At 43.1% G+C, this 26,036-nt stretch overlaps 1 protein-coding gene across 17 annotated transcripts in view; it reads right to left on the bottom strand.

Annotated features, from left to right (window-relative positions):
* Window positions 1–26,036, bottom strand: part of APBB2 (amyloid beta precursor protein binding family B member 2) — a 361,466-nt gene that overhangs the window by 264,016 nt on the left and 71,414 nt on the right. For 14 of the 17 annotated variants that reach the window (XM_043438759.1, XM_043438764.1, XM_043438760.1 and 11 more), the window contains one exon: window positions 24,247–24,402. The exons of 1 other annotated variant lie outside the window; for it this stretch is intronic. The gene's annotated coding sequence lies outside the window, so the exon portion shown is untranslated. The remainder of the gene's footprint in view (window positions 1–24,246; window positions 24,403–26,036) is intronic. 2 more of the 17 variants (XM_043438753.1, XM_043438758.1) reach the window with 1 other exon arrangement.

Raw genomic sequence — 26,036 nt, 5'->3', positions numbered from 1 at the left:
CTCGCTCCCATCTTCCACCTCTGTAACTTTGTGTATTACATGCTCTCAATTTCTCCCTCTGGTCACTCTGCCTCTGGTGAAGGCTGATTCATTCTTTCAGGTCAATCTCCAATGCTACCTCCTCTTTCCTAACCTCTGCCCAACGTGATGCATCTCCCCTTTTCTGACTGCCTATGACACCTTGTACCTCTCATCACACTTACCACATTCCATCCCGCAAGATAAACGCTGACTCTGACCTTTACTGAGTGCTTCCCACACGTGAGGCCGTGGTCACAGGCTCTCACATGCATTCTTTCCTCTCTTTGTTTCTTTCCTACCCCACTGCCGTAGGAATTGCCATCATCCTCTTTCCACAGGTGAGAAGAGAGGTATGAGGGGCTGGGTGACTCGTTCACAGGGTTAGTAAGTGCAGTGCCCGGCTTCATTCAAACACAGCCCACTGCATTCAAACGCTGAGGCCCTCGTGTGCATGTCATCAGCACAGTGGCCTGATCCTTCCCTAATGACAACTTAAGGGCTGGTAAAGCATATTATTTATTTATTCACTCAACCAATAATCACTGAAAAGCCACTATTATACAGAAACAACTGCCCTATGTAATGGGGTCAAGTTGTGAACATAAACATTTTAGCAATCAGTGAACTAAATTAGACTGGAATGGGTGAATTTAACACAGATGACCATTATATCTACTACTGTGGGCAAGAATCCCTTAGAAGAAATGGAGTACCCATCATAGTCAACAGAAGAGTCCGAAATGCAGTACTTGGATGCAATCTCAAAAACGACAGAATGATCTCTGCTCATTTCCAGGGAAAACCATTCAATATCACAGTAATCCAAGTCTATGCCCTGACCAGTAATGCTGAAGAAGCTGAAATTGAATGGTTCTATGAAGACTGACAATACCTTCTAGAACACACACCCAAAAAAGATGTCCTTTTCAATATAGGGGACTGGAATGCAAAAGTAGGAAGTCAAGAAATACCTAGAGAAACAGGCAAACTTGGCTTTGGAGTACAGAATGAAGAAGGGGCAAAGGCTAATAGAGTTTTGCCAAGAGAACAGACTGGTCATAGCAAATACCCTCTTCCAACAACACAAGAGAAGACTCCACACATGGACATCACCAGATTTTGGTCAAAATTTTGGTCAACACCAAAATCAGACTGATTATATTCTTTGCAGCCAAAGATGAGAAGCTCTATTCAGTCAGCAAAAACAAGACTGGGAGCTGACTATGGCTCAGATCATAAACTCCTTATTGCCAAATTCAAACTGAAATTGAAGAAAGTGGAGAAAACCACTAGACCATTCAGGTATGACCTAAGTCATATCCCTTATGACCAGTGGAAGTGAGAAATAGATTTAAGGGACTAGATCTGATAGGCAGAGTGCCTGATGAACTATGGATGGAGGTTCGTGACATTGTAGAGGAGACAGGGATCAAGACCATCCTCAAGAAAAAGAAAGGCAAAATGGTTGTCTGAGGAGGCCTTACAGATAGCTGTGAAAAGAAGAGAAGCAAAAGGCAAAGGAGAAAACAAAAGACATACCCATTTGAATGCAGAGTCCCAAAGAATAGCAAGGAGAGATAAGAAAGCCGTCCTCAGCGATGAATGCAAACAAATAGAGGAAAACAATAGAATGGGAAAAACTAGAGATCTCTTCAAGAAAATCACAGATACCGAGGGAATATTTCATGCAAAGATGGGAACAATAAAGGACAGAAAGGTATGGACCTAACAGAAGCAGAAGATATTAAGAAGAGGGGGCAAGAATACACAGAAGAACTGTACAAAAAAGATTTTCATGACCCAGATAACCACGATGGTGTGATCACTCACCTAGAGCCAGACATCCTGGAATGTGAAGTCAAATGGGCCTAAGGAAGCATCACTACAAACAAAGCTAGTGGAGGTGATGGAATTCCAGTTGAGCTATTTCAAATCCTGAAAGAAGATGCTGTTAAAGTGCTACACTCAATATGCCAGCAAATTTGGAAAACTCAGCAGTGGCCACAGGACTGGAAAAGGTCAGTTTTCATTTCAATCCCAAAGAAAGGCAATGCCAAAGGATGCTCAAACTACTGCACAATTGCACTCATCTCACATGCTGGCAAAGTAATGATCAAAATTCTCCAAGCCAGGCTTCAGCAATACATGAACCGAGAACTTCCAGATGTTCAAGCTACATTTAGAAAAGGCATAGAAACCAGAGATCAAATTGCCAACATCCACTGGGTCATAGAAAAAGCAAGAGAGTTCCAGAAAAACATCTATTTCTGCTTTATTGACTATGCCAAAGCCTTTGACTGTGTCAATCACAAAAACTGTGGAAAATTCTGAAAGAGATGGGAATACCAGATCACCTGACCTGCTTCCTCAGAAATTTGTATGCAGGTCAAGAAGCAACAGTTAGAACTGGACATGGAAAAACAGACTGGTTCCAAATAGGAAAAGGAGTACGTCAAGGCTGTATACTGTCACCCTGCTTATTTAACTTATATGCAGAGTACTTCACGAGAAACGCTGGGCTGGATGAAGCACAAGCAGGAATCAAGATTGCCGGGAGAAATATCAATAACCTGAGATATGCAGATGACACCACCCTTATGGCAGAAAGTAAAGATGAACTAAAGAGCCTCTTGTTGAAAGTGAAAGAGGAGAGTGAAAGAGTTGGCTTAAAGCTCAACATTCAGAAAACTAAGATCATGGCATCTGGTCCCATCACTTCATGGTAAATAGATGAAGAAACAGTGGGAACACTGGCTGACTTTATTTTTTGGGGCTCCAAAATCACTGCAGATGGTGACTGCAGCCATGAAATTAAAAGACACTTACTCCTTGGAAGGAAAGTTACAACCAACCTAGACAGCGTATTAAAAAGCAGAGACATTACTTTGCCAACATAGGTCCATCTAGTCAAGGTTATGGTTTTTCCAGTAGTCATCTATGGATGTGAGAGTTGGACTATAAAGAAAGCTGAGTGCCGAAGAATTGATGCTTTTGAACTGTGGTGTTGGAGAAGACTCTTGAGAGTCCCTTGGACTGCAAGGAGATCCAACCAGTCCATCTTAAAGGAGATCAGCCCTGGGTGTTCATTGGAAGGACTGATGCTGAAGCTGAAACTTCAGTACTTTGGCGAAGTACTGAAGAGTTCATGCGAAGAGTTGACTCACTGGAAAAGACCCTGATGCTGGGAAAGATTGAAGGCGGGAGGAGAAGGGGACGACAGAGGATGAGATGGTTGGATGGCATCACCGACTTGATGGACATGAGTTTGAGTAAACTCTGGAAGCTGGTGATGGACAGGGAGGCTTGGCGAGCTGCAATCCACGGGGTCGCAGAGTCGCACACGACTGAGCGCCTGAACTGAACTGAAAGTTTTGAGCGAAAAGGACAGTTTTGACTTAAGTAAAAGGAAATCTGAACAAACTATGGACTTTAATCAACCCTGGATATTCACTGGAAAGACTGATGCTGAAGTTCTAATACTCTGGCCACCTGATGCGAAGAGTCAACTCATTGGTAAAGACTCTGAGGCTGGGAAAGATTGAAGGCAAAAGGAGAAAAGAGTGGCAGAGGTTGTGATGGTTAGATAGTATCACCAACTCAGTGGACATGAATTTGAGCAAACTCCAGGAGATAGTGAAGGACAGGGAAGCTTGGTGTGCTGCAGTCCATGGGGTCTCAAAGAGTTGGGCACAACTTAGTGATTGAACAACAATAAAAGGAACATAAAGGTGTTAATAATAGAGGAAATAGAACGAGAGGGTTAATGAGAACTCTGCACTACCATCCCAGTCTGTCTGCAAAGCTAAAACTGTTCTACAAAAAGATAGTCTGTTTTAGAAAAGGAAAAAGAGAGTGTGACTATGAGATCAGTTTTCTTGATTGGCTCATAAACTACCTATATCATCAATTTCAAAGAAAAGTGGTTAGGCCATTCTAGCAAAAGGATCAATACTGTATTAATGACATGTGATTTGGGAAGCGAATCAGGACTAGGATCTCCAACTGAATGTGTGGAACGTGTTTTTTAAACCTAATATCATACATGTATGTCGTTCTCCTCATAGAACACTAACATGCTTCAGGCTCCAGGTTCTCCAGCTTAATTCACAATGTTTTAATGAACATACCCAGGAAGGAATTTACCACACCTCCTACTTCTCTAAGTCAACTCAAGTTCTTAAAGTCTCAGAAAAACCCTACGAAGTTCAATTTCTGTTTTAAGTATGGGTTTCTGTTTTCTTAAAGAATTACAGTTTCAAGTCCCATGCTATATAGCCATCTCAAATCCAGAACTTTAGGCACCTACACATTAACATACCCTAACCATCCTATGCCTGATTCTTCCCTAAAAAAGAGAACTCGGCCTTTCAGATCCTGTTCAGAGACGTCTCTCAACTTTAATCAATGATTCTCTTCACTGCATGTGTGATATCAGCTACATTTCCATATATAAAAACTTTCCTATGGGGAGTTAGTCTAATAAATCACCATGAGTAACAGTATCTCCTTTTTTAGATCTAACTCCTGGAAAACTACAGATCATCACAGTTATGTAAATATTTAACAGACACCATTTGACAATATTAACCACAGTAAGATGTAACAACATTGAGAGTATTTCCCTGTGGTACATTTTGGAAGTCTCATAAAAAGTACTGCAATATGGATGGTAAAGATACCATCACCAGGGACTTCCCTGGCTGGTTAAGACTCCGCCTTCCACTGCAGGGGACACAGGTTCCATCCCTGGCCAAGGAACTAAGATCCCATACACCAGATGGTGCAGTCAAAAAGAAGTGGCACCATTTTACAAACGAGGAAGATTGAGGCTTACAGTTGAAGTGAGAATTCACTCAAAGACAGCGCTGCGTGACGTTGTCCCCCTGGGGACTCTCCGAGGCCTGGCTGACAGCCAACTATGCCAGAGCTCTCTTCAGTCAGAAAGCCGGGGCCGCTCCCTGAACTTGCCCACAGAGCCTGCCTCATCTCTGCAGGCTTGCTTCTGTGCAGGCCACGTGCCTGCTCACGCACTCAGTCTCCGGAGGAGAGCTGCATAACCGGCCCAGGACGAGGGCCCTGCCGCACTCACCCGTCACCTGGCCTGTGCTGACACAAGGCCTCGCAGTCCGGGTGCTCCCTCGGCCCAGTGGCCCCTGACCACATCAACCGTCCTGAGCTGCAAAGCTGATCCACGAGCAAAGCCATGGAACAAAAGCATACCCTGTTCTGGGGCTTGAAAACTAGAAGTTCAAGACAACGTTTTTTTCATTGACCTTAAAGCAAAATAAATTAAGTTTTACAACATGGCTGATAACCATAAACAGAAAAGAGAGGGTGTTGTTTCCCCCAATGAGTCCTCAGCTAGGCCTCCAACTGGGGGCTGTGGACATTCAGGGAATGGTTCCCATCCAGATCCCAGAAAAGGAGCGGAGGAAAGTGAGTTTTAGCAGCGATATAGTGTGAGCTCCTCCTACAGGAACCACCCTCTACGAAGTAACACCTAAAACCGACTTGGGTGCATTCCTCTTTCTATAGCTTCGTTGGCCAAATTGACCATTCTGTTATTAGAACCTTGGATTCTCTAAGCTGAATGAAAAGTCAAATATTTTTAAAATATCAAATCATTAAAAAAAAAATTCTCTGCTCCCCTGGTACAAAATATAAAGGTTCTGATTTTGCAGAGAGAGGGACTGATTTGGAGTTAACTGCTCCTGCCTTGAAAGGAAACCAAAGGCTTCCAGTGCCCCAGGACATCACAGAAGCTGCTGAAAGAAGCAGTTTATTGAATAGTACTTCTGTGTCTTCAAAGTTTTAATATGTCTAACAGTGGAAAACTAAAACCATTTGGATCAAAGAGGCTAAAAAAAAAAAAATCAATGCTTCCTTTGTTTGTTTTTAACCAGAATAACCAAAACTGAATATAGTTCACCAGAGTATTAAATTTCTGTCTCACTGTAATTTTCCTTCTGTGTCCAACTATACAAGAGGCTTTTAAAAAACTAATAAAATGTTCAATCTTACCATCAGTAATAATATGCTTTGAATTTTTCAGAAATTAAAGATAGGATTGTGGGTCTCTCCGAACCCTTTCTTGTGTGTCCAGTGGCATGTAATATAGGCTTTCTCTTCTGCATTCATGAGAAAAGTGACCAGAGAATACCAGAGGGAACTAAGGGGTGTGTGTGTGTGTGTGCACGCCAAGCACTGAGCCACAGTATGTCTGTGGGTGGGTCAGAGTGGAGGAAGGCAAGCAACAAAGTTGGCATTCTTAAAAAGCATCACAGGTGTCTCCTAAGATCTAAAATTCGACTTGCCCCTCCACTTTTCCACTCTGTTCTTTGCTCCAGGAAGCTGACAACGTGCTTCCTCAAAGCAATACTGAGGAAAAAGAACAAAGCTGAAAGCGTAATCCTCCCAGACTTTAGACTACATTACAAAGCTACAGTAATCAGAACAGCAGAGTGCTGGCTTAAAAACAGACACCAGGATAAACGAACAGAACGGGGAGCCCAGAAATCAACCTCAGCCCTGCAGTCACCGCTCTACTCTCGTCTTCTCTTTTCGGTCCCACATTTATGTGATACCACAGAGTGTTTGTCTTTCTTTGTCTGACTTGTTTTACTTAGCATAATACCCTCAAGGTCCACCCACATTGTCACAAATGGTAGGATTTCCTTCTTACTCAAGGCTGAATACTCCTCCACAGGGTGTATGTGTATGTGTGTATGTGTATATGCATGGATACACATATATGTGTATGTATGTGTAATCCATGTAAAACATCTTCTTGTCTTTAGGTATTCCTCTGATGACATACATTTAGGTTACTCCATATCTTGGCTACTGTGAATAATACTGCAATGAATGTGGGAATGTAGGTATCTCTTCAAGGCCCTGTTTCAATTTCCTTGGGATATATACCTAGAAGTGGGATTGCTGGATCATAGGTAGTTCTATTTTTAATGTGTTGAGGAACTGTCACACTGTTTTGTATGGTGGCTGCGCCAATCCACATGCCAACCAACAGTACACGGGGTTTCCTTCCCTCCACATCCTCACCAACACCCGCTGGTGCTCCTCTTTTGATAACAGCCATTCTCACAGATGTGAGGTGATTATCTCACTGTGATTTTGGTTTGTATTCCCCTAATCATTAGTGATGGTGATCAATTTTCATGTATCTGCTGGCCTTAGACCTTCACCACCTCTGGTTCAAAATTGGGAAAGGAGAATTTCAAGCCTGTATGTTGTCACTCTGCTTATTTAACTTATTTAACTTATATGCAGAGTACATCACGAGAAATGCCAGGCTGGATGAAGCATATGGTGGAATCAAGATTGCTGGGAGAAATATCAATAACCTCAGATATGCAGATGACACCCACTCTTATGGCAGAAAGTGAAGAAGAATTAAAGGGCCTCTTGATGAAGGTGAAAGAGGACAGTGAAAAACATGGCTTACAATTCAACATTCAAAAAATGAAGACCATGGCATCCAGTTCAATCTCTTCATGGCAGAGAGATGGGGAAACAATGGAAACAGTGAGAGGGTTTATTATCTTGGGCTCCAAAATCACTGAGGATTGTGACTGCAGCCATGAAATTAAAAGATGCTTGCTCCTTGAAAGAAAAGCTATGACAAAACTAGACAATGTATTAAAAAGCAGAGACATTACTTTGCCAAAGGTCCATATGGTCACAACGATGGTTTTTCCAGTAGGCATGTATAGATGTGAGAGTTGGAACATAAAGAAAGCTGAGCACCAAAGAATTGATACTTCTGAACTGTGGTGTTGGAGAAGACTCTTGAGAGTCCCTTGGAGAGCAAGGAGATCCAACCAGTCCATCCTAAAGGAAACCAACCCTGAATATTCATTGGAAGGACTGATGCTGAAGCTCCAATACTTTGGCCACCTGATACGAAGAGCTGACTCGTTAGAAAAGACCCTGATGCTGGGAAAGATTGAAGGCAGGAGGAGAAGGGGACGACAGAGGATGAGGTGGTTGATAGCATCAACGGACATGAGTCTGAGCCAGCTCTGGGAGATGGTGAAGGACAGGGAAGTCTGTCATGCTGCAGCCATGGGGTCACAGAGAGTCGGACAGGACTGAGCGACTGAGCAACAACCAAAACAGGACCTCTCATGCGGCCTTCCCTTGCCTCAGCTCTCTCCGGTCCCGTACCTTCCCTACACCGTGCTCATTACCCTGATACACGATGCATCCACCTGTTCATGGCCACCTCCTCCCGTGAGAACGCAGGGTCCCACGCCTACTGTTTGAGAGATGGGCACTGCACAGTCCGCACTCACTACATTTTTGTCGAATAAGTGATTTGGTTATTAGGGAGAAACAAAAAGAACTGCTGGTCTGCTTTCCTAGTGACTGCAACTAAATTTCCAGTGACCAAGATTTTCAATGGCCATCTTTAGAGATGCTATGGAAGGAATTCTGTAAATTAAAAGGTGAGTCTACATGAGGATTTTCTACACTGCACATCAAAGCTGCAGTAAATAATAATAAAAAAAAAAAAAAAACAAATAAACCTAACTGTTTAAACCTGAGTGGCAAACGGTTTCTGTAAAGCACCAGAATAAGTAACTTTCACTCTGCAAGCCACAGAACCTCAGTCACCATTACTCAACTCTGCTGCTGCAGGACGTTAAGAGCCAGAAACAATACATCCGTGAATAAGCACAGCTATGTGCCAATAAAACTTTATTGATAAACACTGAACTATGTGTAACTTTCACATGCCACAAAATATTGCTATTCTTTTAATTTTTTTCAAACACTTAAAAATGTGAAAACCATTCTAGAGTTGTGAACCATATAAGAATAGGCTGTGGACCAAGATTTGACCTCTACGCTATAAGTTTTCCAATTTACATCCATTCTAAGGGTGGTTTTTGTTTCGTTTTTTCTACAAACGAAATACATTCTGGCCCATGAATCTCTTGGATATATAGTCTACAATTAATTAAGCATGGAATAGCTTTTGCTAAAGAGTAATAAGCTGGATAAGCAGTTTATTTAGGTGAATAAACAATACTAATGCACCTTTTCAGGGCTGTCTTTCTACACAGATTTTGGTCATCTTCAAATGTCTGTCACCATCTTTTCCCTTATCTAAGTATTTTCATTTTTCAGCCTGTTTAAGAAATTTCAATCTGCTCTTTCTTCCTTTATAGAGGGGGGAACTGTAACGAAATCTTAGGACAGAGGGGAGAGTAGCTTCCCAAGGATTTGGGAAGGTGGATTCCAGTGCAGTGTTTCCTGATTAAGTGTACAATGTGTTGCTCAGACTTTGCTTCCAAGTACTCTCAGACACACTCTGTTGTGTGGGCCCTGGAATGAGAACGACTTAGACTGCAGGCGCTACTAGCACTCGGGGTCACCTGTCCCCATGCGCCATAAAAATCTGCTGAAAATGCCAGGCTGGCAGTAACATAGCCAAAACATGTTATTTCATAACTTAAAGCAGAAGGTTTTCAATTCCTCTCATTTATAACGGTAGCCTCATCTCTCTTCCAGAACAGCAATATATGAAAATACGGAATTTGAAGAAGCACTCTTCATGGTATGACTCAGAAAAGTCGGCCAACATAGGGAAGAGGGATATTAACATCAAACACGCCTACTGGACCGTGGACACACTCTAGGGGATGGGAACACTTCACAATAGCCCTTCAGATGCTCTCAACATCCTGATGTTGGGTGTCCTGGAAACCCAATCAAGAAAGAATTCAAGAGCAAAGCTACCCCCAACTGTGTTCTCTAAGCACAGGAGACATGGAACAAAACCCCAATTTATTTTAACCTAACTGACTACATACTCCACTTGCCCTACTCATCGTGCAAGGAGATCTATTGGAATGTGGGGTGAAAATTTTTTCAGTTTTCTGCAATGCCTCTGGTGCTCTTGCTTCTCAAATTTCCCAGTAAATCAAATTCAAATAATCAGGCCAAAGGAAGCCAGTGGTTTTCCAACTCCTACTGTAAGCAACACAGTCTACAGACTGTGAAAACCACGGATTAAATTAAGCTTCACTTGAATTTCAAGATGCCAGAGACGGTCTCCTGAGAAAGAGGACTTGGCTTGAAACCCCGGTGTCTCACACGCATGGTCCAATTCACAGCAAAGACGGCCGTCCACAAAGCCTCCCCATCTTCCCAGACCTCTCCTCCATTCTGTAAAGCTTGGAATACACACATCAATGGAAGCTGAGACATCAAATCACGGAAAGTTGTAAGATAAGCGCCTCCGCCTCATCTCATGCTCTTCATTGAGTTTCTGAGGGAAATGGAAATGCAGATGAGGCAGGCAGCTTCCAGCAAAAATAATCAGAAGTGAATAAGTACACCAAGGAATCACCACTGTAGCTGCCTGGCAATCCCATGGGCTCTTATATCGACACGTTCTGTTGGGGAATAACCAGGGCCCCAGGGAGTCACCCTCTTCCATACATCCAGACTGGGATGCTGAAACCAGGTGATGGATGAAGTGGCGATGAGGACACCTCCCTGAACAAGCCTGGCTTCTGCCTGTATTCGTTTGCTAGGGCTGCCCTAACCGACCACCACAGATGGCACAGTTTACACGACAGAGATCTCTGAGCCCTACATCAAGGTGTCACCATCAAGGTGTTGGCAAAGCTGTTCTGCTCTAAGGCCTCTCTCCTCAGCTTGGAGACGCTGCCTTCCTGCTGTTTCCTGCCCTGGTCTTCTCACTACACATGTCTGTGTCCAGATTCCCTTGTCCTTTAAGAACACTGGTCATAACGAATTCAAGTCCACCTCCATGACCTCATGTTAACTTAACTGCTTCTCTGAAGATCCGATCTGCAAACATACAGTCACATTAGGCCTTCCACACAGGGATCTTGGGGGACACAAGTCAGCCTCTTGCCCTGCTGGAATCACTGCTATGGCAGGGCTCTGTTTCCATTCATTCTGACCAGTGCCGGACGCTTGACAACGAACTGGTAACTCAGCTCTCACTATTCTGAAAATTAACTATCTTTTTTCACAATGAAAGGATATTACATTCAACAACGTCCCAACACCACTCTAATTTTGATAACAACAACAACAACAAAAAAACACAGTATGTAATTTTCACTGCCTTTATAAAATACTTTGTCACATACCAAATACAATTATAAAGAAAAGTCACTGGCAACGGGGCACGCTAAGCCTCAGCTGCTTTCTTTTCTTTCTTTTTTTTTTTAAAGCAATTTGCACTGCAACAAAGATCACCACAAGAAAACATCAGGACACTCAGCTGACATTTATCATCATGGAAGGCAAGTGTGAAAAAATACGTTCTCACTTATTTCATGTATACCTTTTCATGCAGACATTCATGTCTTTGCAGGAAGGATTACTTACTGCTGTGTTCATCTGTGCTGCCAACTCTGGATATCAAATGGGTTTAGAAAAATAACACTAAGTGTTGTATACCTAAAACTAATTTAACATTGTAAGACAACTTATACTTCAATAAAACACACATGCCCAGACACATACTGAAATCAAGACTTCTATTCAAATGAGGTGTGTGGCCAGGAATATCATCAGTGAAATGTAACATTTAAAAATCCTGTATCTAACTGATTGCCAACTGAGCTACCAGCTACCAGCTCACTTGGTAAAGAATCCACCTGCAATGCAGGAGACCCAGGTTTGATTCCTGGGTGGGAAAGATCCCCTGGAGAAGGAAATGAATGGCAACCCACTCCAGTATTCTTGCCTGGAAAACCCCATGGACAGAGGAGCCTGTCCACCAAAATTTGGCAAACCACAAAATGATTACCAAAGCTCTTTTTAAAAGAAATACCAAAACCAGTATCATTTAAAGGTGAGCAACTGAACTGAACATCAATTTAAGCCTCCACAATTTCTGACCTTATAACCATTTACGTCCTCCAAATTTAACTATGTTATTTATCAATTCCATAAACATTTACTGAGACTGTACTATTTAGCAGGCACCATTTGAGGTGCTAGAGATACGTCACTAAACCAGATCCCTGCCCTCGTGGAACCGAGTCTGATAAGATAGACACAGCACTTCCCCTACTGTTATGCAAACCCATTTTCCTTCCCAACTTCCCAGATTAGGACATGGGTATCTGCAGCCTCCTAACTTCCCAAATACAAAACCTTGGCGCTATCTTGTATTTCTCATTCTCCATCACATCCCTCCTGGGGTCTCCAGTGGCCACTTCCAACCTTGCCTCCTCTACCTGCCTTTCTTAATACAGACAATATTACCACCTTCAAGCCCAGGCCATCAGCCCTGTGTTTCTCGTCTTTCACCAAATCCTGTTAATCCCACCCCTGGGATCCCTCCCCAGTCGCTTCCGACCTCTCCACTCCATCACCACAATCCTGGTCATTCTTCTTCTCAACTTACATCACATCCTCTCTGAAAGGTGAAACCTGTAAAGCAGGAACAAGTGATCTTCTCACCCTCGTCTCTGCACTGCTCCTTGTGTTTGCACAGAACTCTGGACACACTTGTTAACTCAGTCTTTTGTACTCCTGGCCATCTCCCCACTAGACCATGTGCCCTGAGGGCAGGGCTTCTTACTTTTCTAAATTCTCAGCGACAAACACGACAGGCCAGCAGACGCTGTGTGCCTCTTGAAAGCCACGTATTCATTCGTGCGACAAGTAGGTATCAAGCACCCACTTCCCACCAAGTAACGCTTCTAGATGATGGGGATATATAAGTGAATACAAACCCTCAAACCCCTGCCTTTTGCAATTTATATTTAAACAAATTCCTACTGTGCAAATTTATGTGAGAGTGAGATAGAAAGACAATCATTTAAAATGTAAGTAGGCAATGTGTTATAAAAGAATAAGCTCTACAGGGAAAAAATAAAGGAGGACAAGAGGGATTTGGGGAGGAGAGGCAGGAAAGTCTGCAATATTCAAGGCCATCAGGGTTAGGCAGGTAGGTTTCACTGGACAGTAACATCTGAGCAAAGGTTTAAACCAGAGAGAAAGCTCACCGTGTGGGCACCTGGGGAAGAGGATACAGGAAGAGGAAACAGCAAACGTAAATGCCCCAAGGCAGACATGTGCTCAGGGTGTTCAAAGGCCAGTGTGGCTGGAGTGGACTTGGCCCGGGGAGAACAGGAGGTGATGAGGTCCAAGAGGGAAGGAGGGGGCTTGTTACAGAGTCCATCAGGTAACTGGAAGGACTTGTACCTTTTACTGTGAGAACAAAGAAATCACTGCAAGCTCTGAGCAGAGGGGTGCCCTAGAGTGACGTGAGTCTGAACAGGATCACTCTCCCGAGAACAGAGAGAGAGGTGAGGACAGAATCAAGGGAAGAAGTGAGGCGGCCCCTGGAACAACTCAGGCAAAACGGAATGGCGGCTTGGGTCAAGGTAGCCATGTGGATGTGTTCTGATGGCTGAGTCAATAAGGTTTCTGACGGGCTGACCGGACCTTGGAAAAGTGTCTACACTTCTCCCTGAGAAGGCCAGTTCACCTCACCGAGAATACCAGCGCCCCAGCCGAGACCCTGCTGCTTGCCCCTCGATGGCCGTGGGAGTCCAGGATTCGTTCTCCGCATGCTCACCCCTCTCATCTCCTGTCACCCTCAAGCGGCGGGGGCTGGCGCCCAGAGTGCGGCCCCATCACAGCATCACCTGCTCACAGGGCGTCCCCTTCAGGGCACAGACCTGCTCCACGGCCCCCCACCATCTCCTCGCGAGCTCAGCCCTATCTCGAGGCCTCAAACCTCTCCATCCACCCGCCTCTGCCCTCCATCACCCTGCCTGCCCCGCCCAGGGCCCCGGGTCTCCGGCCCTTGCCGCCCCCTCAGGGTCACTGCAGGGTCCTTCTCCTCTAGGACTTCTCCCCAGGACGGGATGGCTCATGTTGCTTCCCACCTCCTCGGGGTTCCTGTGGTCTTTAGCACTTGTACCAACCATCCACATCACACTGGCCCATCTAAACTGTGTGCTCTGAGAAGACAAGCGCCAGGCCACAGGCTTCCCAGGCCCCCCATCACCTACTCTACAGGAGGCAATTGTAACCCTTGCTGACAAAGATCATCACAGGGCAAAGTCCAAGAGGACAATGTTCAAATTATTTTAGGTGCACTGGTAACATCTGAAAAGTGGGAGGAGTCACATAAAAATCCAAAGGTCTGTCTTCTCTCAAACTATGAGAAGGTCACTGGAAGATCAGGCAGCACTGGCCCTTGCTCCTGAATAGCTGAGTGGTAACTGTGCCTTTTTCCTCCTTTACTCTCCAGTCCACCTGCTTTCTTCTCTGTCAGGTCCTGGCAGGCATGTGAGTTTCCAACCCCCATACCAGGCACTGGCCACCCTGAATTTTTAAAACATCAACTTCCTTTGGGAGCTGAGTACGAACTGAAGGTAGTATCGGTTTTTCTCACTCACGATCCACAGGCACAAACTTGTTTGGACGTTTCTATATTTTTAAAAAATGACATTCATTCTATACATACACAAATACATACACATATGTACTTTGTACTAACCTTCTAACAGATTACAGTTCACATACTCTGGTTCAAATACCTTCCAATATGGGGGGGGGGGTATAATTCTTGTGGTAATTAAGTATAAGAGGGTCAGACGTCAACACAGAAGCCATACAGAAAGAAAGGAAGACAAGGCAAAAATAAATAATACCAATGAGCTACTCATCAAGTCATTTTAGGGGGAAAAAGTTACTAAAATTATTGTGGAAACTAGAAAAATGTCCATGGCTTTGTAGATTTTTAAAAATAAAAACATCAAGGATAAGAGACTGAAATATGTACAGTTAAGGGATGTTACAATGGATTTGCTCTCCAGACCACAACTGCCTATATGCTAAAGAAAAACTGCTATCTTTAAATTATTAAGTTTCAGCATCCAAACTAAGAGCAGAGGAGGAAAAGTGAAAGTCGCTCAGTCGTGTCCGACTCTTTGTGACCCCGTGGACTATACAGTCGTGGGATTCTCCAGGCCAGGATACTGGAGTGGGTAGCCTTTCCCTTCTCCAGGGGATCTTCCCAACCCAGGGATTGAAGCCAGCTCTCCCACATTGCAGGAGGATTCTTTACCAGCTGAGCCACAAGGGAAGCCTAATACTGGAGTGGGTAGCCTATCCCTTCTCTGGGGTAAGTCATACCATAAAGAAATGGATACAAAGGTTTCCAGAGCACCTTACCAACAGCAGAAGAGTCAGCAGTCACTGCTACTGGAAGAGTTGAGGGGAGTCACCTCCTTTGACCTATGACTCCTGTCTGGGGGGCTTTAATTAAGAGGAAAGCAAAATCCAGACACAGAAGTTACTTAAAAGGCACCCTGGCTTTATCTGTGCATCAGTCATTACTTCTAGTCCAAACAGGCAGGCCTTTCTCAGCAAACAGCTCTCCTGATTAGCAATCAGATTTTGGAGACTTCCACAGCCACCTCCAGCCTTGTGGTCTGAAAAGCAAATACAATTCAGTCCAAAGCTCATATTTAAAGCAAACAAACTGAACATAAGAGTACACTTTCAGACACACTTCAGCACGATGGGATTCTTTGTCCTTCAAACCACATTTGGTAAATATCTTTCTCTTTTCGCATTCTCAACTCAACGTTTTAACTAAAAAGCTTTCAAGGGAACGTTCACTGGCTTAGCATATACTTTACTACTCTGCCCATAAAAATTACCTCTCTCTTCTGCATGTAAAGAGGCAAGAAAAGGGGGAAATTTACAGTGTTTTTAAAAACATTCAGTAAGGTTTTATAAACTGTACTAAAAATACTGTGAATGGTTATGGTCATGATCATACACTGCCCAGCTAGCTCTTTATTCTTGTTTAAAAGGAAAGAAAATAAATAAGTCAAAATGGCTAGAAAACTCAAATAATACAGAAAAGAAAGAGAAGTTTTTCGGTGTAATAACAGTACATATTTTTCCATGGGGAAGAAGATATAAGTACCAGCATATATATCTTCATTAAAACATTTATACAAAAGGAAATGGTATTCACAAGATTTGGAAAAGACTTCTTTCATTTTATATAGATAACTGCACATATATATATATATACAAGTGTATGTGTGTGTATATATATATAAATGATATAATTCCAAACTGGCACACATATAGAGCTCCTTCATTCTTTACAAATAAGCTATGAGAGTAAAACTTGTACAAATATCTTGGCACAGAGTTAACAAAACCTATTTATGAAACTGCTGGTGATGTTAAATTTTGAAATATGTTACCAAATTGCCCTCCCGTGGCATCTACTTTATAAGATAATTCAATCTCAAACAGCAGTCCCTTTTCTGCATATAATGTAAGTATCACAACTGACCTGCTTTGTCTCAAACCACATCACGGAACTGCCAGACAATCAACCCATCACAGAACAAGTCACACTCTTCCAAACAACACAGATTCTACACACCAAACCAGACGCACCATGGATCAAAGCTGGAGGCTGGCAATCACAGCTTCGTGAAGAGTGCCGTGCTGCTGGCCTTTCTCATTTTTCTCCATTCTTTGTCTAAGACACAACTGCAGGAATGGGCGGGTAGGGGTAGAGAGATCACCCTCTCCTCGGTGTTTATCCCAGTGCACGCGGGATGCTATGATAAACCACCACAGACTGGGTGGCTTACAGACAACAGAAATGTATTCTTTCTCACAGTCCTGGAGGCTGGACGTCCAGCTCGAGGTGCTAGCACAGACACCTTCTGGTGAGGGGCCCTCTTCCCGATTCACTGCTGGAGTGCTCACGGTGTTCTCAAATGGCAGAAGAAGCCAGGATGTCTCTGGAGCCTCTGTTATATGGCAGTAATCAGGGCTCCACCCTCCTGACTGAAGCACCTCCCAAAGCCACCACCTCCTCATACCATCACCTTTGGGGGTTAGGATTTCACCATGTGCATTTGGGGAGGGGACACATTTATCTGGACTTCCCGAGTGGCTCAGTGGTAAAAGAATCCATCTGCAATGCTAGAGACTCAGGCTCAATAGCTGGGTCTGAAAGATCCCCTGGAGTAGGATATGGCAACCCACTCCAGTATTCTTGTCTGGAGAATTCCATGGACAGAGGAGACTGGCAGGCTAAAGTCCAAGGAGACCAGAGCGTTACTCAACTATGAACACTAGCAGATGGAAACACTGGAAGTCTGAGACCATCATAGAGTTGAACACCTTGATCCCTCCTCAAGGTCAAATGCCACAGGGCCTCCATAGCAGACAGTGCCAAGAAACTCCAAGCTCCCCAGACAAGAAATGCAGAGTCAGGGTCAGGGATAGTCGGGGATGGTCAGGGAAGCCCAGGATGACATTCTTCCTTCCTTCTCTAAGTAAGCTGCTTGGGCCTGTCTGATTCCCTCAGCAACCAGACGCCTCCAGGCAGCTGATGGCAGGTTGACCGAGCACGTGGCTGGGCCACGTATCTTGGCTGTAAAATCAGCGACAGACCCCCAAACAGTTGTGCGTTTTTATTTCTGCCTCTGAGGGTCTGATTAGGTATTTTCCTCTGGTAAAAAGCCTTGAAAAACCCCCATCCACTGACAACCTCCTACCTACTTATTTATCAAAATTAACGAAATGCCACTTCTCCAGATTAATCTACATCCATGTTAACCACTCTCTACTTGGCAATTCCAGAGCATCCTACTCATATAGTACTTTGGGCCTTTACTACCTCATTAGTTATAATAACGATGCAAGATACACAAAGAGACACACACAGACTTTTGTACAGACCAACCACTTTGTAAGCTGTGCAAAGCCTTTTATTTATACAGGTATATCATGAAGTTTGAGAAAAAAGTCTAGGTTCAAATTTAAATCAGTAGCTGGGAGACTCGATCTCTCAGCTCCAGAGCATCTTCATCGTAAAACAGGTAGTGCTGTCTCTCTCATAGGAGCTTCTGAGGATTCTCCCCACCCCATCCAGTCCCACCAAGAGCTGAGAAAGTGCCTAAGTTCTCGGCACACTAGACAAGCTCAATAAAATGTCAGCTCTCCCACGAGGGCTCGTATTCTGGCTATCTCTCCCCTAGGATACTTTATTTCGTTCCCTCCAGCAACTACCGAAGTTGACTTTGTTAATACTGTTAACAAGTTCATTTGGAATGTAACTGAATCACACTGAACCAAGTAAAACTAACTCAGCATCTCTCAGCACTCACAAATTAACGCCGCCCTCAAGATCGGTGCTCATTTTTCCTCCAACTTTAGAATCATCGAGGGCCTAAAGTCACGGCTGGAACTCCAGACTTTCTGTTTCTGAGATGTGTCTCTGGCAAAGCCACTATCTGCCTCTCACCTGCCCAGGCGCTGCCGCTGTCGTGCTTGAACCGGACACCAGAAAAGAGCCACAGCACTCACAAACTATTTACAGCCTGAAGTCGTCAAGAAAACCAGCCTTAAGAAACCAAGCGTGGACTAGCTGCTATCTAAATTCTGTCCTCAAAGGGCCTCAGCAGCATGAAGAATGCAAGAAAAACTGTTTCCTTTAATTCCTAAAAAGAACACAGTAGCAAACTATAAAGAGCAATTTCCTAATGAAAGTTAGACTGATGTTGATATTCATTTTCAAAATAAATCACTGGCTTGGACACTGTCTATGCAAACATCCAATAGACTTATTTTTGTTTCTAAATGAAGAACAATTCTTTGTTGAACAGTAATAATCAATTTGGAAACTTGAGAATTTCTAAACAGTTACCATATCATGTATATAGGTCACATTCGGACAGTATCATCAGATTAAATGTTTTCTTCATTATAGATCATTATGGGACTGAGAAACCACTGCTTGTTCTTACATCAGTAATTATACTAAAATAAATGACAACTGACTACATGTCCCCGGAGTACGGTACTTTTGAAGGCCTTTAAGGGAAACCTAGTACCTTACAGGTTTTTTTAAAGACAAATATAAAGACACGCAAAAAATCAAAAGATGCAACATTCCAAACTCTATTAATACGTACATTTATCATAAACATCCTCATTAAAGGTTTCACAGGAATATGGTTTCTCCTAATGAAAGCCAGTTCCAGACAAGCTCTTTATTCTTGCACCAGCCTCACCAAATGTGGCCACACTGACCTGATTTTGGCTTTATCTGCAACCATATTATTATAAACAAGCAGGAACCGTCACAAATGTAACTCACCACAACCCCACCTGCAGCAGCTCACTCACTGCAAATCTCTAACTTCAGACTGCATAAGGCCCCATTCAAACTGAAGGGGCAGCTCAGAAGCCACCCTCACTCAGCCCTACTGTGCTTCAGTTCCCTAAGAAAAGCAAGGCCAACGGGACCACAGCCTCCTAGAACATTATACTACACTCCTCAGAGGGTCATTCATCATTCTGTCACTAGGTCACAAGGATTTTTTAAAAGGACACCAAAGAGAAAGAAAACACTGAAAGGAGAGACGGGGTTAAAAATTCACGACACCCATTTCCAGCTCCCAGAGAAATAAACAAAAGCTCACCGACTGTTTTTTCTCTTAAATGAAAATAGAACGGGTAATTCCATGTTGCTCCGTGGATGTCCTTTTATGAAGTGACTTTATCTACCAAAGGACTGCAAGGAAAGCAAAGGGGCCAGGTAACAAACACGTCAACCCCACACAGGTGGAAATGAGAAGATTACAAAGAAAGAGCAGGAAGCAGATAAGCCATTCTCGAGCACTGAGCCCTCCGGAAAACAGGAGGCAGGGCTTGACCTACTAATGGAATTGCAGAAAACATGTTCTAAATCAAATCGTGTGATTTTAAAATCTGATTAAAGTCCAATAACAGATGTCTGCTTTTAGCTATACGACAGGGAGGAGAAATGTCTCTGAATCTCACCAAGACAAAATTAATATTTTTTCACATTAAAAATAAAAGTCAAAATTGTAACTTTACTACAAAATAAAATAAAATGGCCAACTAGAATCCAAACATCACAATAAAGCACTTTTTTTCCTTTTCTGATCTTTATGCATTCACAATTTTTACAAAGTCATAACTAAAGAAGAGACAAAAATGTGCAGTCCTTATGTTTCTAATGTAATTAATGTCTTCACAGTAAGCAGTCTATTGAGAACCATACCAACAAAAGGCAAAAACAGCACACTTAAAGATAAAAGTGTACCTAGCACTTTATATTACAAAAAAGGTCCAATTTGCATAAAACGTAAAACCATACTATAACCTCCAAACCCAAGACATTTTAATTGACAGTTTTCATATAGTAAAATAATCATCTTATAACATTTATCTTTCTTTGTATAAAGACTCAATTCGTATAATCATTAATGAAAACACTTTAAATTCTTGAAATAATATACCAAACATGTAAATCCTTCAGTCAGTAATCACTGGTAATGATTAAGACAGACGTAATCTTACCTGCCTCCTGAGAAGCCTGTATGCAGGCCATTAAGCAACAGTTAGGACCAGACATAGAACAATGGACAGTTCAAAATTGGGAAAGGAGCACATCAACGCTGTACATTGTCACCCTATTTAACTTATATACAGAGTACATGTGGCCAAATGCCAGGCTGGATGAATCATAAGCTGAAATCAAGAATGCCGGGAGAAATATCAACAACCTTGGATATACAGATGATACCACTCTAAAGGCAGAAAGTGAAGAGAAACTAAAGAGCCTCTTGATGAAGGTGAAAGAGGAGGAGTGAAAAAGCTGAGTAAAAACTCAACATTCAAAAAACTAAGATCATGGCATCTGGTCCCATCACTTCATGGTAAATAGACGGGGAAACAATGGAAATAGTGACAGGTTTTATATTCTTCGGCTCCAAAATCATTGTGGATGGTGTTGACTGCAGCCATGAAGTTAAAAGACACTTGCTCCTTGGAAGAAAAGCTGTGATAAACCTAAACAGAGTATTTAAAAGCAGAGCCATTACTTTGCCGACAGAGGTTCGTAGAGTCAAAGCTATGATTTTTCCAGTAGTCATGTACGGATGTGAGAGTCGGACCAAAAAAGAAGGCTGAGTGCCAAAGAATTGACGCTTTTGAATTGTGGTGTTGGAGAAGACTCTCCAGAGTCCCCTGAAGAGCAAGGAGATCAAAACAGTCAATCCTAAAGGAAACCAACACTGAATATTCATTGGAAGGACTGATGCAGAAGCTTCAATACTCTGGCCACCTGATGCGAAGAGCTGACTTACTGGAAAAGACCCTGATGCTGGGAAAGATTGAGGGCAAGAGGAGAAAGGAGTGGCAGAAGAGACGCTTGGATGGCATCACTGACTCAACGGACATGAGTTTGAGCAAACTCTGGGAGATAGTGAAGGACAAGGAAGGCTGGCGTGCTACAGTCCACGGGGTCACAAAGAGCTGGACCCGACCTAGAGACTAAACAACAACAATAAGGCACAGAGCACGGAAACTCCACTTTCAGCTCAACTTTTCTGAAACCTAAAACTGCTTCCATCTAACAAAGACTATTAATTTTTTTTAAGTCCAATAAGGTCAAGTATAAAAAACACAAAGTAATCATCATAAAGCCCAACCTTGAGAAGAGGAAACAAATCGGTAAAGTTCATGACGCATTTGGAATTCTGCTTACACCAGAAAGCCAACTCTTGTTTTTGGTGAGAAGAGCAGCTGTTCCCCTCTGGTGTTCAACTCTGGACAACTTTTTGATAACCTCTCATTTGGCTGCTCCCGAAACAATTGTGTTTACAGTAAACACCAAGATTCTACTACTGGTGAAACTCTGAAATTATCTTCCTTATCTGCAATTAACTATAGGCTCTGGAAAGCCTCCCTTTCTTTCAGACTCAAAAAAGCAAGTAATTGAATTAAATATAGTTCTAAATATGTGCCTGCTCCTCCTCTGTGAAATAAGAGCTCTCTATGATCGCCTCTTCCCAAGCCAGCAGAATAATAATAATAATTCCGCATTCCTTTGACGCCCACAGAATTTTGCTCTTAGCTCTGGTGATACATTTTCACTCTGGGGGTCAGCTAGCCTCACACTGATCTGATCTGGCTGATCACTGCAAGCCCCTGAGGACGGGGCAGAGCCACAGTCACGTCATGCGAAGACTTCACACTGAAAGGTATGGCAAAGCAGGATGTTTTTGGAATGAAGTGATTGACCCGTAATTCAAACTACCTAGCTAACCTTCTGGGAGAGTGAAACTGGAGTTGCTGGCTTTTGGGGCTGCTGGGTCTGGGCCCACCCGTGGTGGGTGTAAGGTGGGTGTATGTGTGCATGTGTCCCCCTGCCCCCATTCCCTTTCCTCCATCAGCCTACTCTGATTTCCTCTATGTTGACTTCACTCTCAGGAAGGCTCTTCCTACGTGGTAGCAAAGAGGGTCACTAGCAGCTCCAGCTTAACAAACCCACAGACAGGAAAAAGCTCTCTGCAGCAGCTTCATAATTCCATACCTCCACAACGGGTCCTTGTGACCCTGACTAGCCAAGCTGATGTCACATGCCCACGACAGAAGCAATGGAGTCATCGCCTCCTCTGACTACATGGGCTGAGAACAAAGCAAGGGTGACTGATGGCCCAGGGGAAAGCCGCGTGATTTATTGAAAGGAGGAGGAAAGAGATGCTGGGTGGGCAAAGCCAACAGACACTCACTGCTTCACAGGCTCTGAAGACCGCTGACTCATTCCCTTCTGATTATTACGTGTAATTCCCTTCTGCTTACTACATGTACCACTGAACACTGAATACAAAGTGTTTTCAGCGCCTGTCCCTGTCTGATCTTCTTTCTCAGAATGAATCCTTTCCCACCTTACTGCCACCTGTGAGGCGGATTATGCAGTTTCCTCCTCCTGCTTCACAGTGAGGCTGTGTTGCGTTTAGTTACATTCCTACTGTTTGCAGGACATTTCTTCTCCTTCGTCCTGGATATCTTAACACCATATGCACACACTGTTGAAAACAAATGTGTTGCGAGCTTTTGTTTGGAGAGAGATTTAAGAGTAAGACACCACCCTTATGGCAGAAAGTGAAGAGGAACTAAAAAGCCTCTTGATGAAAGTGAAAGAGGAGAGTCAAAAAGTTGGCTTAAAGCTCAACATTCAGAAAACTAAGATCATGGCATCTGGTCCCATCACTTCATGGGAAATAGACGGGGAGACAGTGGAAACAGTGTCAGACTTTATTTTGGGGGGCTCCAAAATCATTGCAGATGGTGATTGCAGCCATGAAATTAAAAGACGCTTACTCTTTGGAAGGAAAGTTATGACCAACCTAGACAGCATATTAAAAAGCAGAGACATTACTTTGACAACAAAGGTCCGTCTGGTCAAGGCTATGGTTTTTCCAGTGGTCATGTATGGATGTGAGAGTTGGACTATGAAGAAAGCTGAGTGCCGAAAAATTGATGCTTTTGAACTGTGGTGTTAGAGAAGACTCTTGAGAGTCCCTTGGACTGCAAGGAGATCCAACCAGTCCATCCTGAAGGAGATCAGTCCTGGGTGTTCATTGGAAGGACTGATGCTGAGGCTGAAACTCCAATACTTTGGCCACCTCATGGGAAGAGCTGACTCATTGGAAAAGACCCTGATGCAGGGAGGGATTGGGGGCAGGAGGAGAAGGGGACGACAGAGGATGAGATGGCTGGATGGCATCACTGACTCGATGGGCATGAGTCTGAGTAAACTCTGGGAGTTGGTGATGGACAGGGAGGCCTGGCGTGCTGCAATTCATGGGGTCGCAAAGAGTCGGACACGACTGAGCAACTGAACTGAACTGAACTGAAGAGCTTGCCAAGCAAACCAAAGGAGCACACGCAGAAGCACCCCGCCTCCCCCAGAACGTGGCAGGTCTCCACAACCCACCCTTCCTGGTGTGGAAACACACGAGGGCAAGTCTCTGAGAGCATCGGGGCAAGCCCAGGCTCTCTCCCCGAAATAAAGCCAAGATCAGAGAGTAACTATGGGTGACCTCTGGTTGTGGTTTGTTGTACATTTGCTAAGCTTAAGACCTCCTTCTCGTCTCTGTGAGAGAGAGGATGGGACAGAGGAGAGAGGAAAGGAAAAGAAAGAAAGGAGGATAAAATGCACCGCATCCAGAAGTTTGTCAGGCTGTCTGCCATTTGTACGATGGCCAGGAGTCCCTCAGATAACTGGGAATGATTATTTAGGGGTTGTCTCAAAAACACTCCATGAAATGAACAAAACCACCTTCCCTGTGTGATCCAATCCACTTTACCCAGCCTCTCTGATCTTATACCAACCTGATCTTGCTTACGTTATCGTCTGTCTCAGGCTTTCACAGGAGCTTTCTTTTATGGATTTTCCATCCAGCAAACGTTTCTGTTCCCCGGCTGGGCAGATCTGACCACAGCATGCTTGGCTACGGACGGCAGCAGCTCACCCACAGCAGCTCCAACCTGGAGGGGGGGAAGGCCGGAACCCGTTAGAGGAATTCACAGGCACACACACTCTCTCTCTCAGGACTGTGTGTCTGGCAGGAGAACCCCCAGCATCGCCCAAACGTTTAAAATCATTAATGAACAGAGACAAGAGTTTATAAGGTCTCCTAAAGACACCTTACAAGTGTGGGCTATTCTGAGGGGGAGGATTGAAGTGCTTAATTATTACTAAAAAGGTTTGGCCAAATGCTTATGCTCTGTTTGTGGAAAATTTAAAAGCCAGATGTTTTAATTAACCACAGAAAACACGAGCTACAACTAAAATTTCATGAACACACTGATCTGCCCTGTGGAAAACCACAGGAATGTTCTGGCAAGGCTTGGACTGAATTCTTGGGACACAGAGGGCTGGGATCATTCCCCTTAGGAACCCGAACAGAAAATTAACTTGCTCAATATGTTTTAGAAAAGTAAAATGAAACCCAGATTTAATCTCAACCAAATACAAAAGCATTTCAGGACTTCAAAGGGCACCACCAAAAGACACCGAAGGGAAAGGTCACAAGAAATTCCAGCGTGGTTCAGGATTTAGAATGTATTTTCAATGCAAAGTGAATAGTGTAGCAGAAAAGCTCACAGGCTAAATAACCCAAAGGAGAAACTAATCATCTTTCATTTCCTAATAGAGGAAAATGATGTATGAAAACCAGTATTCAAGTGAATCATAAATATTATCAAATATGTTCAGGCAAAAGGAATCACTTAACTGTCCTACTTCAGGCCAAACCTGCAGCCTGGCCCACACTAGCTACTATGCTTCAGCTGGAAGAATCAAGGCATCCAGAAAAACTGCTAAAATAACTTAGGCTCACTGAATTCAGAAACAGAAAAATGAGGGAATCTTATAAAAGCAATTAGTGAACAATTAAGAACAGATTAAAAAGTCTTTTGTAGTTATAGTAATAGTTATGACAGCATCAATATACATCAAATATCGATTCAAGAGAGAATGAAACATATGTTATTTTCAGATGGTCCACAATTCTATTTCTGTAAGTCACAGACCTTGACACAAGTGTGCCAAGCATAATATTACATTAATCTCCATCTTCATTTGAAACCTCTGTGGCAAAAATAATTTCAAAAGGAACACAGCAGGAAAAAAGCAAGATATCAAGTTATCTATCTGTGGTATAATCCCAGTTTTGTTCTACAAATTGAGTGTATATAATCTAAAGATTTCAAAGCATGAACAATAATGGCTATTTCTGGATCATGGAATTAGACATATTTGTGTTTACATCTTTGTGTTTTTCCAAGTTTTCTACAATTAATATGTATCATTTTTAGAATTAGAATATTTTTAAATAAGGTTTTTCTTATTAAACAACATGGGGACGTGAATCAGAAATGGGATACCAATATAATATATTAGCCTCATTTGTGGGCTTCCTCTTATCTGAAGAATAAAAGCTAAAATTAAAAAGACTTCATTTATCTGAACTCTGTAATTCTTCATTTAGAAGTTCAAAAGCCACGTGTCCAATAACACCCCAGGGCTGAACAACTTCTTTTCTAGGAACAAGAAATTTTTACTGATTTTGCAAACCTGTCACAAAGAAACAAGAACGTACTTATTCCTCTCTCTTAAC

This window comes from Cervus canadensis, chromosome 19 (assembly GCF_019320065.1).
Source record: "Cervus canadensis isolate Bull #8, Minnesota chromosome 19, ASM1932006v1, whole genome shotgun sequence".
NCBI classification, from domain to species: domain Eukaryota; kingdom Metazoa; phylum Chordata; class Mammalia; order Artiodactyla; family Cervidae; genus Cervus; species Cervus canadensis.
The sequence above is the reverse complement of the archived record's forward strand: the minus strand, read 5'-3'. Positions and strand labels throughout refer to the sequence as shown.